Below are 17,922 nucleotides of genomic sequence, written 5' to 3'. Positions count from 1 at the left end.
ATAGAAATATATATATCATGTAGATCTCACTTGCATGTATACTCCTCTATAATCAAATATATATACTTATATGCTCACAGCTAATATATACATTATAATCAATGGTTTAAAATGGCTGACACAAACTAATATAACCTAGACAGATCATAAAATGGCTGACATGAACTAATATAAACCAGACAGATCATATGGGGTTTTCCATCCCTAAAAGCGGAATAATGTCAGATGTCTGATGACTGCTGATCAGATGTCTCAGCTTAATCAGCAGTCATATGAGCATTAATCACAATATTCCATATATGTTTAGATAACCAATGACAGAGGAGCTAGACAATATGGTAATTAACTAACCACCCCTGACAACCCCTAACCACTCCTTTCTATGTGAAAATATAAAACTATGTATGTACAATAAAGAATCAGTATTGATGGAATGTTGTTCTGTCACAGTTGTGTACAGTCCATTCTTGATGAGCGCTCAAAATACTCAGTCTAATTGGGAGCGGCCACAGCACACACAGGGATATATTTATCCAACCCTAATATTTCCATAACATAATGGCGCCCAACAGCGAGGCACGGATGAAAGCACGGGATCCTTCTGACTGGAGATACGGAAGTTGTAGCGTGGCCTGGCACAGGGGCAGGAGACTGCGCAGCTCCATAAGTAAGGTAAGAAAATGTTATCATCTTACCTGAAAGTCCCCTGTGCCCAGTCCTTGTCTATGCCTCTTGCCAGTCAGATGTGGTCACAAATTCCCAGGTAGTGTAAAAAAAAAATCCGTAGCCACGAATCCACCCTGGGAGGTGTCTGCTGTGGACCGTGTATATGTTTTGTGTAAAATCCGAGAGAGGAAGAAAAAGTGACTTTTGTTTGTGGTTGCTGAGAAACAGACCGCAGGAGGCCAAATCGCTCGATAAGTTATTGCAGGATTCCCGTGCATAGGAGAGGCAGGAGGTCTCGGGACAGGTAGTCCCATGTTCCAGGCACGGGTAGTGATAACTTAGAGGGGCTACTGCAGATTCCCGTAGCCGGCGGCCAGTCAGGACGACCGGAGCGGAGGGTGGTAGAACCCGGCATATGCGTGCCAGTGCGATTGGCAGTAGTCTGTTCCCAGCGCAACCTGCATGTGTCACAGAATTTAAAAGGGCATCTCTCGGATTGTCTATCTGTCTGTTTGTGTCATGTACTATTGCCGCTTTAAGAAGCAGAAATAGTTCTCTTAAACTTCCTCTTTTTTCAGCTGAAGCGGAGATATGCATTGTAAATCACACTGTCATATCTGTTTTTTTCTTTTTCTTTTGCAATGCTGGCTATGTGTAGTTTTTTTGTGAAGAAGTGAAATTTAAGTTGTATCTATCATTTTTTGATGTGACCTAAAGAGATTCTAAAGGAAAAAAAAAAAAAAAAAGAGAAAAGCCGTTTTCATTTTTAATTTTTTTTACTCTCTTAAAGGGTCTTTCTTTTTGCGGCATTTTAAAGTTTTTTAATTAAGTTTTCCTCAATCTTCAATCTCTTTACCTTTTTATTTTTTATTTATTTATTTTTGAAAAAAGTTTTTTTTACTCTTGTATCAAAGTTTTGAGTTTTTGGTTGTGAACTAAGTTTTTGACGGTTTTTCTTATCGTTTTGAGTTTTACTTAGTGTTTTATATACTCATTTTTAGAAGTTTTTTTTAGTACTGTTTTCTTTTTTCATTTTTATGTGTTTTTCATTTTCATTTTTTGCTTTTGCCATGGGGAACAAAGTGGCCGAGCAACAGGAAAGTCTTTTTACTTCCTGATGAGAAAACAGTCAGTAGATAGTGACAGAATACGAAGGTGTTAAGTATGTGAAGATTTTTGGAAGGTATAAAGTACGTGAAATTCATTAGAATGGCAGACTTCAAGCTGCAGAGTGGCATGACGTAGAAAGGAAAATAAGGGAAGTTAGCTGATGTTAGATTGCTGAATACTAATACATGGTATGAAGTGGCAGCAGAGCTTACATCGTTTAGGTGGTACAGAAAATTATGTGAGCAAACCAGGAAGTGATTTTTGTGGGTATGAGACAGGAGAATCTGCGCAGTCTGCTTTTAGCAGAATCCATGGTGTAGGTAGTTATTTTTGCACAGTATGTGGTGCGCCCCGTCTCTCCCTACAGGGAGAAGGCATAATTGCTCCTCTCTATTATTCTTGTTGTTCTAATCTATCCTCTTTTTCCTCTGTCAGTCTTTTCTCTCCGCACTCTCTCTCTCTCTCTCTCTCTCTCTCTCTCTCTCTCTCCTTTCCTCTTCCTCCACATTTTTTTTTTTCTCTTCTCTCTCTTCCCCTCTTTCTCCACTCCTCTCTTCTCCTCCCTCTCTTTCTTCCACACCTCCCATTTTCTCCTCCCTCCACCCTCCATCTTCTCCTCCCTCCTTATCCACTCCCCCACCACACCTTTCTTCTCTCTCTCTCTCCTCTCTTCACCACTCCTCTCTCTCCACCTTTCTCCTCTCTCCTCTCTCTCTATTCCTTTGTCTCACTCCTCAACCCCTCCTCCTTCTTCTTCCTCTTTTTTTCCTCCGTGTTGCCGGCTGGGCCAACGCCCAATTCAAACAATATGGTGCTTACAGCATAAGGTTCCCTTTCCATGTCCCTGGCACAGTCTAGCCATTGCCATTTGTGATATCGGGGAAAGAAGGTGAAAGCCCCCCCTACAGTGGGCAGCCCCAGACATATCAGGCAGCAGTCAGCTCAGCCCTGGGTGCAGAGGGGGGAGGAGTGATATCAGAACGAGCTCACTGACAGATCCTCCGTTACCTCATTTCACAGTCAACAATATTGTAACCCTTAAGGTTTTACATGAACTTTGATATCACCATGTATTGATAATGTACAGCTTCAGCACCGGTCAGAGCTGCCTACATCCACATTCACACCAACATGAAACTATAATCCTAATCCATCATAGCTTCAGCAAGGGGGGAGACATCCTCACATAAAAAAGCAACTTCTAAGTTCAAAATCAGTCAGTGTATGACCCCAGTACAAGCTGTCACAACTATTCTTCTGATGAAGATGAAGAGGGAACATCATACATGCTGTCTAGTACTAGAAAAGAAACCCACAGGCACCAAGAATGCAAGGGCAGATAGAGGCACCACCATTACACTATGTGCACTGCACTTCAAGTCAGGTGACAATCTTCCAGACCCAGGGATGCATCCCATGCCATTTTACCGAAGAATGTAGCAGAAGCAGTGAACATATGCAGCCAGCTGGAATGATCTCTGGGCCATGAATGAAAATAGAAGCAGGTGATGCACTCTGGCCAATCATGAAGGAACAATTCAAACTTCCAGCAGAATCAGACGTACACGCTTGGGAGTCAGGGCCACAGCTAATTGAACAACTCAGAGAGTGGGCCAAAGGCAGATTGGCAGGAGAAGCCATGACATGAGCCAAGATAAGACAGAGTCTGTAAAGAAGTTTCATTGCAGAGTAATGCAAGTATTCCAAGACTTGGGCTTCACCATTCATGACCAGATACACAGGCCTTTGGGCATGGACTGAGACAGCCAATCAGGAAACCACTGATAGTGGCTAGGCCTGAGAACAGGTCAATAGCAGTGGACTGACCCAGAAAAAAAATGTTTTATGTGCGCCTAGGAGACTGTTTATTGCCGATTGTCACCAAAACTGCCGCCATTATAGCACCACAAAGAGCGCAAAGAAGGAAAAGGGTGCCGTGCTGCTGAGAACACCAGAAGGGGAGCCAGAGGTGAAGACGCTGCAAAGTGCCGATCAACACACAGGAAGAGCCGCTGCAGACTCCAGAGAGGAGACACCGACCTCAATAAGGATAGCAAAGGGGAGAAGCTATGTCAGACCAGGGGTAAGAAGTGACGGCAGATGCAGCCGCAGCCCCTGTAATGCCCCAAGACCTTGGGTTGGATGCAGCCGCCGGTCTCATGGCACCCCCGGGCCTCGCCACAAATGCACCTGCAGGCCCCGTCTTACCACCGCAGCTTCAATCAGCAGGCCGGACCCCGCTGCCGCTGCAGTACCCATCATGTTGTCCACAGTAGCCAAAGGGATTGAGTCCCAACCAGGGGTGCAGAAGACAGCCCCTCTCATGGTGACCACTGACCTGGAAGCCCAACCACCCTACAAAGACAGAAAAAGTGTCAAGTGTTACATCTGTGGCAAGTTTGGCCATTTCCAGAACCAGTGCAAAGCACTCACGCCCCCGAAGAGACTGGACCCATGCAATCCAAGAGTTGGTCCAGAGAAACAGGTCAAGGAGGAAGTGCAGAAAGCAGTGAAGTACCCCGTCCATAGGACAGAGGCAAGCAAGCCAGGTCTGCAAGACACTACGCTCCTGACATGTAAAACTTCATCTGCAAGACCAGTACCTCAAATTACCCTTAAAATGGATGGCGTTGTCAGATCCAAAGTGGTGCAGCCAGAAGTGTGATGACACCTGTGGAACTCGCTGATCCCACCTGCCTATCAGAATTCTCTGTGTCTCGCATGGGCATTGATGGTCAAGTCAGACCTTCTCAGCTTACAAAGCCACTGAGCGTGTGCACTCAGCCAGGACACTCTATCCTGTCCCAGTTTGTGGTGTCAAGGAACTTCCACTCAACCTGCTGGGAGCGAACCTACTGCAGAAGCTGAAGGCAACCACAGTGTTCCACGAAGATGGGACAGTGACACTTTCTTCATCCCTGACCCAAGAAGAGTCATGCTGGCGGCCCTACAAGAACATTAAGCAACCAATGAGGCCTACTCAAGGAGGTACTGGACGTAGTACCAGAAAGTCTATGGTCTAAGGGACCCCAGCACGTGAGAAAACCTCAAGTTGCCCCAGTACGGGTGTCACTCAAGCCATGTACCCCGTACCCTCGTAAGGCCCAGGCCAGGCCTAGAGTCAAGCTGCCTCTGACCAACTGAAGGTCTACCTGGAAATAGGAATCATTGTTCCTCGCAAATCGCCTTGCAATACCCCGCTTTTCCCCGTCAAGAAAAAGACTGTAAAAGGAGCGCCAGCCAAGTTCAGAATGGTATATAACCTGAGAGCTGTGAATGACGCCACAGTGTTTGAAACTGCAATTATGCCGAATCCGCACACTCTGCTCTCAAATGTGCCTGCCACAGCAAAAGTGTTCACAGTGAACAACCTGGCTAATGTTTTCTTCAGTGTTCCCCCTCATCCGGAAGACCAGTTCCTGTTTGCCTTAATGCACCAGGGGGGACACCACACATGGACAGTGATGCCACAGTGGGCCCAGAACAGCCCTTCACAGTTCACCAAAGCAATGTCCACAGTTCTCACCAACTGAGTCACAGAACAAGCAGAAGTAACCCTGCTACAATACATGGACAATCTACTCCTTTGTGCAATTGACTTTGACATGTGTAAAGCCCATTCCTTGTATCTCCTACTCTACCTGGCGGAGCAGCACTGCAAGATCTCAAAGAACGAAGTCCAGTGGTGTCTGAAGCAAGTTACATTCCAGAGACACTGTATTGCTCGCCAGGCGAAACACCTGACAGATGACCGGAAGACCACAGTGGAGAAGATGGTCCTACAGGTCTTCCTTGGCCCCGTTCCTCCTGACTGATGCAGTCTTCAGCTCGTTCAATAAGTTAAAAGGCACAGTAGTCTCAGCACCAGCACTAGGCCCATCTGACTACGAGAAGCCATTCCGTCTCTACTTGATGAGAAAAGAAGGCCTTGCTACTGGAGTCCTGACACAGCTTCAGGGGGGAAAGCAGAGACTTTCGGACTACTTTTCAGCTTGCCTGGATCCAGTTGCAAGGGAAGCCTCTTCCTCCCGCATGAAGGCAGCAGTTGCAGCACACGCCCTCCTGGACAGGACTACTGACATCAGTGGAAAAACCATTGGAAATCCTGGCTCTGCATGACATCTCAGCAATCCTCAACCAAACCCAGCTAAAACATCTCTCCACCCCCAGGCATCTTCGCCTTCAGTGCTCTCTACTCCTGCCCAACAATGTCACCATCTCCAGATGCACAGTCCTCAATCCGCCCACTCTACTCCCACTCCCAAGGGGGGATACAGATACGGATCCTCAGATAAAAAGTCTGATCAAAATCTGCATGATACCTTCTGCAGGGATCTGAATTTGCTCCGGACGGATGACCATGATTGCTTCAGCATCATGCAACAGGAAACAGCAGGACTACCCAAGGTGGCAGAAGAGCCACTGACCAACCCAGAGTTGATCCTCTATGTGGATGGCTCCAGATTTGCAGATGATGAAAAAAGATTCCACAAGGGAGGTGCAGCGACCAGCAATCAAGAGATCCTGTGGTCCAGAAGTCTGCCGCCCAGTCTGTCAGCCCAGGAAGCAGAACTGATAGCGCTGATGAAGGCCTACCAGATGGCAGAAGACAAGACTGAGAAAATGTTTACCGATTCAAGGTACTTGCATGGCATAGCACATGACTTCGGACCCATCTGGGCTGCAAGGGACTTCCTCACAGCAAGCGGAACAACCGTGAAGCATCAATGGAGCCATTAAGGACCTGCTGAACACACTTCAACTTCCAAAAGTGGTGACAATGCTAAAAGTCAAAGCGCATGGAAAACTGAACACAGTAGGGGCACGAGGCAACAACATGGCGGATATGGCAGCCAAAGAAACAGTCAAGGGAAGACAATATGGACAAGTGGAAGAGGTCGTAGAGCCGGACGGCTACTACAGGACGGCTGAAGACAGGAAACCTGACAAGATGACATCCTGGGATCTGCTCAAAAAAGTTGCAAGAGCAAGCCCCAAAGGACAAGAAGGAATGCTGGGTGCAGAAGTGAGCAACACATGAAGAAGGAAGGGTATACTAAATGGACTACAAACCCTGTTTACCCCGAAGCATGTACCCTATGGTGGTCCAGTGGGCACATGGGCCCACACACAGATTAAAGACACAGATGAATGATCCGATTGGTGCTTACTGGTTCGCTCCAGAAATCTCCACCCTAACAGCCAAGTTCATAAACAGCTGTCTAACCTGTGGCAAATGCAACCCTGGAAGAATGAAGAAAGTTCCCACACATCAACTTGCCAGACCACTGTACCCCCTTCCAGAGGATCCAGATAGACCACATCCAGATGCCGCCAAGTGGAGGATTCGAATATGCCCTTGTGGTCGCGGACGTGTTCTCAGGATGGCCAGAAGCTTTCCCAGTGAGGAACCAGTCAGCAAAGACTACTGCAAAGAAGCTACTCTCAGAGACGAGATATGCAGCTATGGGGTCCCAGAAGTGATAGAGAGTGACCAGGGACCTGCATTCACAGCAAACCTCACATGAGAGATCTAGTCAGCAGTAGGGTCAGACTTAGGCCTACACACTCCCAATCACACTACTCAGTGTTCAGGCACACTCCCAGAGGCCCAGAAAAGCTGTCACCATATGAAATTTTGTTTGTGTCTAGTCCCAGGTTAGGGGTATCCTTTCCCTTAGCAGCTGATTATGCAATATGATACTTTGTCTGCTTATGTAATTGAAATCACCAAGAAACTTGCTAACATCCATTCTCGAGTTTTTTTCTTCATTGCCAGATCCAGATTCAGTGTCCGGTATGCACTCCTAGAAGCCAGGAGACTGGGTGTTGGTGAAAAAGCTTGTAAGGAGAACACCACTCGATCCCAGATTTGATGGTCCTGCTCAAGTGCTGCTGATGACACCAAACTCTGTGAAACTGGAGGGAAGACTCGCTTGGATCCACTCATCGCATGGCAAGAAAGCTCCCCTACCAGAAGATGACACCCAAGCCAGAATGATGTCGTGGATGCCCTGCCTGACCGAACAGATGACCTACCTGATAAAGACTACACATCGCTCACTACACATGCTATTGACTAAGAGACTGATTGCAACGAACCCCCGTTAGGGACAGATCTCCTGACCGCCCATTTGCGAAAAGTCTGTATGGAGTGGGGCACAGGCGTTAGGCTTGTGTCAGTTCGCCAACAGCACAAAAGAGTTGCAGCGCTTTGGGACAGGAGGCTAGGATTAGGGCAAGTGATATCTAAGGGGGGCTTGTGATAGAAATATATATATCATGTAGATCTCACTTGCATGTATACTCCTCTATAATCAAATATATATACTTATATGCTCACAGCTAATATATACATTATAATCAATGGTTTAAAATGGCTGACACAAACTAATATAACCTAGACAGATCATAAAATGGCTGACATGAACTAATATAAACCAGACAGATCATATGGGGTTTTCCATCCCTAAAAGCGGAATAATGTCAGATGTCTGATGACTGCTGATCAGATGTCTCAGCTTAATCAGCAGTCATATGAGCATTAATCACAATATTCCATATATGTTTAGATAACCAATGACAGAGGAGCTAGACAATATGGTAATTAACTAACCACCCCTGACAACCCCTAACCACTCCTTTCTATGTGAAAATATAAAACTATGTATGTACAATAAAGAATCAGTATTGATGGAATGTTGTTCTGTCACAGTTGTGTACAGTCCATTCTTGATGAGCGCTCAAAATACTCAGTCTAATTGGGAGCGGCCACAGCACACACAGGGATATATTTATCCAACCCTAATATTTCCATAACACAGTACTATCTAAGCATAAACAAAATGGTGGCAATAAAACACCTGTAGCTGGATGTCTGGCTCATAGCCAAATGTTGTGCAAATGCCTTATGATGGTTTGTGTGGGCTTGGTATGTGATGTCCTGATTTCAACATCCCCATTGACACCCACCAGTCAGCAGCCTCCAAACTCCTGTCCCTTACTTCATCCTTTGGACTTTCTCAGTGGCCCTCCTCAGCCACCAACACAGTCGGACACACATTAGACCTTGTCTTCACCCGTTCTGCTCCCTATCTAACTTCACAACCTCCCCTCTCCCTCTATCTGACCACCATCTACTCACTTTCTCATCCCTGTCCTCCTCACCTGTCACCCATGTCCAGCAACATGCGCACCCACGCAGGAACCTCGCACACGTAGACACCCACACAGTCTCTGACTTTATCCTACCACTAGCATCCATATCCTCACTCCACGACACAGACACTGCCACTGCTTTCTACAATGCCACTCTTGCATCAGCTATTGACATGTCGCCCCTGTCATGCATAGCAGACTGCGACAAACCAATAGACAACCCTGGCACAATAACATCACTAAAAAGCTTTGGGAAGTATCCAGAATTGCAGAACGGAGTTGGAAGAACACACATTCGCAAGATGATTTCACTGCACTCAAACAAGCAACACTCGAATTCAAATCAGCTCTCACTTCTGCTAAACAGGCCTCCTTCACAACCCTCGTATCTTCCTTATCTCACAACCCCAAACAGTTGTTCAACAATTTTAACTCACTCCTCCGCCCACCATTGCCCCCTCTGAGCTCCCTAATCGTTGCCGAGGACTTTGCCACGCACTTCAAAAATAAGATCGACCAAACAAGGCAAATCTTTGTCATCAAACCACCACAGTCCCTTTGTATACCAGACCAATGTCCAAACCCCATAACTTCACTCTCCAAAATCACTGAAGGGGAGCTTGCTCATCTTCTCTCCAAATCACACCTCACCACTTGTGCACTTGACCCCATCCCATCTCCTCCCCAACCTCACCACTTAATCCCATCCCTAACCCATCTCTGCAACCTATCACTAACCTCTGGTACCTTCCCCATTGCTTTCAAACATCCTCAGAAAGCCATCACTTGACCCAAGCGCTATGTCCATCTATCGCCCCATATCTTTGCTCCCATTTGCATCCAAACTCCTTGAGCAGCACGTTCATGCTGAACTTTCCTCTCACTTTGCATCTAACTCTCTCTTCGACAACCTACAATCTGGCTTCCGTCCCCACCATTCCACTGAGACTGCCCTGACCAAAATTACTAACGACTTACTTACAGCCAAAGCTAACAGACAATTCTCTATACTCCTCCTTCTAGACCTGTCCTCTGCCTTTGACACAGTTGACCACTGCCTCCTACTACAGATCCTCTCTTCCTTTGGGGTCAAAGACCTTCCCCTATCTTGGATCTCATCATACCTTACCAACCGCACATTTAGCGTTTCCTACTCCCATACTACCTCTTCATCTCGCCCCCTCTCTGTTGGTGTCCCACAAAGCTCTGTCCTTGGGCCCTTACTCTTCTCAATCTATACACTTGGCCTGAGACAACTCATAAGGTCCTATGGCTTCCAGTACCATCTATATGCTGATGACACTCAGCTCTACCTCTCTGGCCCAGATGTCACCTCTCTGCTCTCCAGAATCCCAGAGTGTCTATCAGCCATATCCTCCTTCTTCTTCTCTCGCTTCCTCGAGCTCAATGTGGACAAATCTAAACTAATTATCTTTCCTCCATCTCGCATATCTCCCCTACCTGATCTATCTATTAAAATAAATGAAATCACACTTTCTCCTGTCCCCAAAATCCGCTGCCTCTGAGTAACCCTGGATTCTGCCCTGTCCTTCAAACCGCACATCCAAGCTCTTGCCACCTCCTGTCGCCTCCAGCCCAAAAATATTTCCACAATCCATCCTTTCCTCAACCCTCACTCTACCAAAATGCTTGTGCATGCCCTAATCATCTCCTGCCTTGACTACTGCAACATCCTCCTCTGTGGCCTACCTTCTAACACTCTCGCACCCCTCCAGTCCATCCTTAACTCTGCTGCCCGACTAATTAATCTCTCTCCTCGTTACACTCCTGCTTCCCCTCTTTGCAAATCCCTTCACTGGCTCCCAATTTCCCAGCGTATCCAGTTTAAACTACTAACACTGACCTACAAAGCCATCCACAACCTTTCTCCTCCGTATATTTCCAAACTATTCTCTCAATATCTTCCCTCACGTAATCTCTGGTCCTCCCAAGACCTCCTTCTCTCCTCCACGCTTATTCGCTCCTCACCCAATTGCCTCCAAGACTTCTCCCGAATATCCCCCATCCTCTGGAATTCTGTGCCCTAACATGTCCAGTTATCCACCACATTTGGATCCTTCAAAAGAAACCTGCAAACCCACCTCTTCAATGAAACTTCTAACCTGTAATGACCTCGCGGCCACCTAAACACCATTGGAGCTTCTGTAACCCTCAATCTACTGTCTCTTTCCCATAATCCTGTAGAATGTAAGCCAGCAAGGGCAGGGTCCTCTCCCCTCTGTATCAGTCTGTCATTGTTAGTTTTGTTTACTGTAAGTGATATTTGTATTTTGATGTAACCCTTCTCATGTACGGCACCATGGAATTAATGGTGCTATATAAATAAATAATAATAATAATAATAATAATGTCCAATTACACTTGCAGAACAGAATGGATCCAGTGGTGCGCCCATTTCTCCAAAGTGTCCAGGAGTTGTTTTTCAACATGACAACTCCAGGCCACATGTTCCTCATACTACTGTGATCAACCTGTTTCCACCTGGCTGCTGTACCCATCGTCCGCTTCAGTCATGCATTTAACAAATAACAAAAGACTCACTGGCACTTCCAAATCAGAAAACTGGTGTGAACTGGTGTGAACTAAGAGTAGCCATCTCTATACTTATTAAAAAAAATAATAAAGTTGCACTCTGTAGTGCTAAGGCATGCAAATATATGACATATGAATTGCATTACTACTCTAGATAATAAGAAAAAATGGAGATACCGTATATACTCGTGTATAAGCCGAGTTTTTCAGCACATTTTTTTGTGCTGAAAACGCCCCTCCTCGGCTTATACACGAGTCAATTGTTCCAGAAAGACGGCGGATAGCAGAGGGTCACAGAGGCAGGAGCCAGCGGCTGCGGCTAAAGCCTGTGCCACTGCTAAAGAGAAAAGAATATTTATTGCGCTGGCAGAGAATATTCATTTCTCTGTAATAGCGCACTGTGACAGCCGCCGGCTTCCAGGCACACATCCTACTTACCTTGCCTGCGTGCCCTTGCTGCATGTCATGTGTTCCGGAGCCAGTGAGTCGCCCGTCAGGGCAGTGGGGTACTCGGTACCGGTACTTAAAGGGATGTGTCACGGTGGCGGTGATCCAGGCCGTGGCCCTGGGCGTCCAAGTAAAAGGGACGGTCTTTTAAGGGGTTGTGGAAATAAGGAAAGTTCGTGACGCCACCTGTGGTATTCGGTCAGTGTGGACCAACACTGCTTAAAGGGGTCCTCTGGGGTGATGTTATGGCAGCTAGATGGTATAAATTCCCACAGGTGAAGGATTGCCTTGGGCAGGCATGTACTACGGAGGACAGAGAATGAACTTCAATCCAATATTGCAGCCAGCATGCAGCCAGCGGGTAAGGAAAGGGTGCATCAAACACCCGAAAACCCCGCCCCTAGGTCTAAAGATTGTTCCCTCCAAATTCAGGTGACAGTGTCCCTTTAAGGCTGGTTTCACACTTGCGTTTTGATCTGCAGCGTTTTAGCGCTAAAAAACGCATGCATTTTTTTTCCTATACTTAACATTAAAAAATGCATGCGTTTTTTGACGCGTGCGTTCATTTGCAGAAATGCAACATGTAGTAATTTCTAGCGGCGTTTTTTTGCAGCAAAAAACGCATGCGTTTATTCGCGGCAAAAAAATGCATTGCTGTCTATGTAAACGCATGCGTTGTTAAGCACATGCGTTTGCTTGCGTTAAAAACGCATGCGTTTTTACCGAAAAACACAAGAAAACACAAGAAAAAACAAGAAAACCCTAACCCTAAACACAAGAAAAAACAAGAAAACCCTAACCCTAAACACAAGAAAAAACAAGAAAACCCTAACCCTAGGGTTACTAGGGATCCTAACCCTAACCCTAAGGTTAGGATCCCTAGTAACCCTAGGGATCCTAACCCTAACCCTAGGGATCCTAACCCTAACCCTTAGGGTTAGGATCCTAACCCTTATGGTTAAGGTTACAGTTAGGGTTAGGGTTGGGATCCCTAGGGTTAGGGTTAGGGTTAGAGTTAGGGTTAGGATCCCTAGGATTAGGGTTAGGGTTAGGATCCCTAGGGTTACTAGGGATCCTAACCTTAGGGTTAGGGTTAGGGTTAGGATCCCTAGGGTTAGGGTTAGAGTTAGGGTTAGGATCCCTAGGGTTAGGGTTAGGGTTAGGGTTAGGGTTAGAGTTAGGGTTAGGGTTAGGGTTAGGATCCCTAGGGTTAGGGTTAGGGTTAGGATCCCTTGGGTTACTAGGGATCCTAACCCTAACCCCAGCTATTTCTGTTTATAGTGGGTTTTCTAGTTGATTTTGATGATTGGCAGCTGTCACACACTTCTCAGCATGCGTTTAAAAAACGCAAACGCAGGAAAAAACGCATGTAAACGCGGCAAAACGCCGCGTTTTTTTTCTGCATGCAAAAACGCATGCGTCTAAAAAACACGGCGTTTTGCCGCGTTTACATGCGTTTTTTCACCACATGCGTTTTTTTAAAAAACGCTGCAGATCAAAACGCAAGTGTGAAACCAGCCTAAGGAAATGAATATTTACGCCTACCCACTCCCATAGGTGTGGAGTGAATATTCATTACCTTAATGAGCGGGGCCATGTGATCGCCCGGCAGGAAGAGCAGTGAGGGCACGCAGGCAAGGGAAGTAGGATTTTTTTTATATATAGGAGCCATGCATACAAGGATAGGGGATAAGGAGCCATGCATACAAGGATAGGGGATAAGGAGCCATGCATACAAGGATGGGATGGGGGAGTCATGCATACAAGGACAGCGATGGGGGAGCTATGCATACAAGGACAGGGATGGGGGAGCCATGCATACAAGGACAGGGACCAGAGAGCCATCATACCAGGATAGGGATGAGTCAATAAGTTTACCCCGTTTTTTGTGGCAAAATTAGCTGCCTAGGCTTATACTCGGGTATATACGGTACTTAGCACATAATTTGGACAATTCATGCATGCCCGGCAGCCAACAACAAAGCAATCTCCAGTTTTGCTATGAACCTATAGTATCTAGTGTGAACACCTCTCTTAGGATAAAGCCTGAATTTATGGGTAGGTAAGATCCTGCTGCAACTAAAACTGCCATAAGCTGAAGGGCAGAGTTCTCGATCAGAGAGCTACTCTACAAATAACAAAAGACTGACTGGCACTTCCAAATCAGAGCTGGTTTCTTATCTAGAGCAATAATGCTATTCATATTTCATATATTTCATATTTACTTGCCTTAGCACTGCAGAGTGCAACTTTATTTTTTTCTTCAGACATGCAGACAGCAGCTGGTTGAAGTGAAGAGGTAAGAGAAAAAAAATGGGGATGGTGTCTCCGAGCGCTACCGACAATGTAGACGAAGACATTATAGTAGAAAAATGATTTATTAATTAAAACAATGCGTTTCAGGGACAGTCTGTCCCTTTCATTAAGCATGTAGAAGTGGTTATTGGTATAAAAAATGAGAAAATATCTATCCTCTTGGATCGCATGGGACCTTGGTCTTTCCTGTAGTACTCTGGCAAAGCCTGTCCCCATATTTGCAATTGACTCGGCACCTCTCAGTCAAGGAAATTTTACACATGTAGTGCATGGTGTGAACCTGCGCATAGGGGCTCGTCACAGGGAGCTCCTTTTTTGTTATATCTTGGAAGGTCTCACTACTCCTATTGTGTTAGGTCTTCCCCGGTTGACTAAGCATAATCGGTCATACACTGGCAGGCTAGAGACATAATTAAGTGGAGTGATCTTTGCAAAAATGATTGCCTAGGTGCTACTATCTCTATTGCATCCACTAAAAACATTCCATCTTTCTAGTCTGATTTTGATGAGGTGTTCTCTGAAATTCATCTTCCGATGCCATGTGCTTAAGCTAAGTGTTTGGAGAGAAGTTCTGTGTGTTTATCTTATGGTCCCTTTACCCATTTAGTTTATTCCTTCCTGTCCCTATCCTCCTCCCTATTGTTGGCTGGTGCTTTTGTATGATAAAGGATTTTTGTTATCCCTGGTTTGTATTCCTGTCTTGTTCACATCACATTTCTGTAACAGGCTCCATGTGGTGGGATAGGAGACAGACCAGGGATTAACAGGAGCTTAGTGAGGTTGGGGCCTCGGGCCTCCCTACCATCAATAGTACCCCTGGGACAGGGATAGTTAGGGTCCTAGTTCCAGGGTCAGTTTGAGGCCCCCCTTCCCTACCTAAGACCATCACAGCGTGACACGAAGGTGAGCAGTTAGACAAGTATAAAGATTTTTTTAACCTTTTGATGGTTTTGTATGGTTCAGGAAAATGGCTGCTATCATTTGCTAAATCCACGTGGAAGCGATTTACAAAAAAAATCTATATTTTGTTGAATGCAGGTTTTTGTAAAATTCCCGAAGAATTTCAGAAGAATTGAATTCCACACAATTTATTTGCTCATCTCTACTGCACAGTTAAGATGCCTAACTGCACATGCACATTACAGCTAAATTAACAGAACCCTATTATTGTTTAGTTGACTGCCTTGCTATCATATGTGCATGAGGACCTTGTGACAATCATATAACATGATGTTAGACCATAACACGTTTTCCCACATTTTTTTGGCAAATTTGATGTATCTTTTGGCAAAATATAGCCGGGCTTGGATGTTTTTCTTCATAAGATAATGCTTTCATGTTGCCATCCTACCCCATGGGACAGACATATGAAGAATATGAGAGATTGTTGTCATAACCAGTACTTGCCAGAAATTCCTGCAGCACCTTTAATGTTGCTGTAAGCCTACCAGACCAATTTTCTTCTTGTCTTTTTATCAGGTTTTGAGTACATCCAGCTCTAGGTAAAATCACTGTTGCCTTTTCTTGATGACCATCATTGTTTTATGGCATATCTGTTGTCACATACATTGCACAAACATTATTTGCCAGAAATTCCTGCCGCTTCTTTAATGTTGCTGTAGGCCTTTTGTCACCCTCATGGACTAATTATCTTCTTGTCTTTTCATAAATTTTTAGGGACATCTAGTTTTATGTTATGTCACTGTTGTGCCAAATTTAAGCCACTTCTTGAAGTCAGTCTTCACAGTGTTCCATGGTATATCTAATGTCTGAAAATGTTTTTTACTCTTCTTGTAAGGCTACTTTCACACTAGCATCGTTTAGCCTCCGTCGCAATGCGTCGTTTTGGAGAAAAACCGCATCCTGCAAAAGTGCTTGCAGGATGCATTTTTTCTCCATTGACTTGCATTAGCGACGCATTGCGACAGATTGCCAAACGTTGCATTCGTCGTGCGACGGAAGCGTCGTGCTTTGGCGGACCGTCGGCACAAAAAAAGCTACATGTAACTTTTTTTGTGCGACGTGTCCGCCATTTCCGACCGCGCATGTGCGACCGGAACTCCGCCCCCTCCTCCCCGGACCTTACAATGGGGCAGCGGATGCATTGAAAAACTGCATCCGCTGCCCCCATTGTGCAGCGCTTTCAACGCTAGCGTCGTTGCGTCGGCACGTCGCATTGCGATGTGCAGTGCACGACGCTAGTGTGAAAGTAGCCTAACTGAAACATTTCAACAATGAGAAGCTCTGGAGAGAGACAGAAGCACACACAAAATTAAGCAATACTGTCTGGCCAAGGATAAGTGAACCAATGGTAGCACTCACCTGAAGGTGTTGTGTGCAGGCACAATAGAAAATAGGGAAAACCTTCCCTTTAAAAACTTATATGACCTGTCAGACCCAATTAATAATCAATAATACCTTATTGGGTGGAAATGCAGGCTGCAGTATGTTGGTTAGACAAAGCAAACATTATGTAAAAGGCTCAATTCTCACTGGGATAATATAGGCTTTATGTATCATGGTCTCTCCAGACATTGTACTAATGAAAATAGCAATGTATTTCTATTGTCTCTATTGAGTTTATCCCCCTGAAACACCTAACCGGATGGAGATCCTTAAAAAAAGGGAAATTTATTAAATCTACTGTATAAGTTGAATAACTTAAAGCTTCATGGACTTAATGAGATCACAGAAATGTTTGAGTTTGGCAAGTCTATGTATTTTCTCTAGAGCCCTTTTATATGTGTTTTTACATTTGTACACATAATATTTTCGTATTTTAACATATTTTATACTGTAATTGTCATTTTTATTTTCACGTGTACATACAGTGCAATCTTTCTTTTGTTTTATGAGGGTATACAACCCATCACAGAAAGATTCTTTTAATTCACACAAATCTCTTTCTGATATAGAGCCTTATTTTTATATCTGCTATACTGTTATTTTGTTATTTTTGTATGCTTTTTTGACATTGACCTCTATTGTTATTTTTACTATATTTATCTCACTGTACTTTTACTATGTGTCTATATTTTCACTATATTTTTAATTCCCTTCACCACATTCGCAGTAACTCAACCTTTGCACACAGCCTCCAATATTTATATCTCCATTATAGAACTCTGGAGAATCTCCTGTGAACTTTTTAAACTGCCAGATCCCTAACAAAAAAACAGCTTATGCTGATATTCCTATATTACCAACGCCACTTTGTATCCCTGTGGCAACTACTCTCCATTTCTATTTATTTTACTCTTCGTGATCTACTCTCCACCACACAATTTCTTTTCCCACCACCCTACATATCTATCCAAACTTACTTAACCACTTAATAAAAATTTGTAGCTAAATTTTCCCTTGACACATTTTCTCTGTATGCTGCTGTTTCTTTACTCCTTTACAATTTTGTCTCTTTGACTTGATTTTATCTCACTTTTTGCCCATCTTTTACATTTATCTTGATCCTTCTTTTTATCTTGATCCTTCTTCTCCTGCATGGTCCTTATTGTGGGCCAATTCAATACTCCTGTCCATTCCTTTAGACGCTAAGAGCAATCGCTCAAATTTATTTTCTACACAAGCTATATAAAATCTCGCATCTTGGGTTAAATCAATCCCACCTTGAGACAAGCTCTAGTCTCGCTTGTCTTACTTTTCTTTCCTCTCCAA

The 17,922-nt window shown here is 44.7% G+C and overlaps 1 long non-coding RNA gene across 1 annotated transcript; it reads left to right on the top strand.

Moving 5' to 3' along the window:
- Positions 1 to 578: 578 nt before the first annotated feature.
- Positions 579 to 8,488, top strand: LOC143815670 (uncharacterized). Its single transcript, XR_013223775.1, has 2 exons — positions 579 to 763; positions 7,556 to 8,488. It is a non-coding gene; the product is annotated as an uncharacterized LOC143815670 (long non-coding RNA).
- Positions 8,489 to 17,922: the final 9,434 nt, after the last annotated feature.

Source organism: Ranitomeya variabilis, chromosome 3 (genome assembly GCF_051348905.1).
Source record: "Ranitomeya variabilis isolate aRanVar5 chromosome 3, aRanVar5.hap1, whole genome shotgun sequence".
Classification (NCBI taxonomy): Eukaryota; Metazoa; Chordata; class Amphibia; order Anura; family Dendrobatidae; genus Ranitomeya; species Ranitomeya variabilis.
The sequence above is the reverse complement of the archived record's forward strand: the minus strand, read 5'-3'. Positions and strand labels throughout refer to the sequence as shown.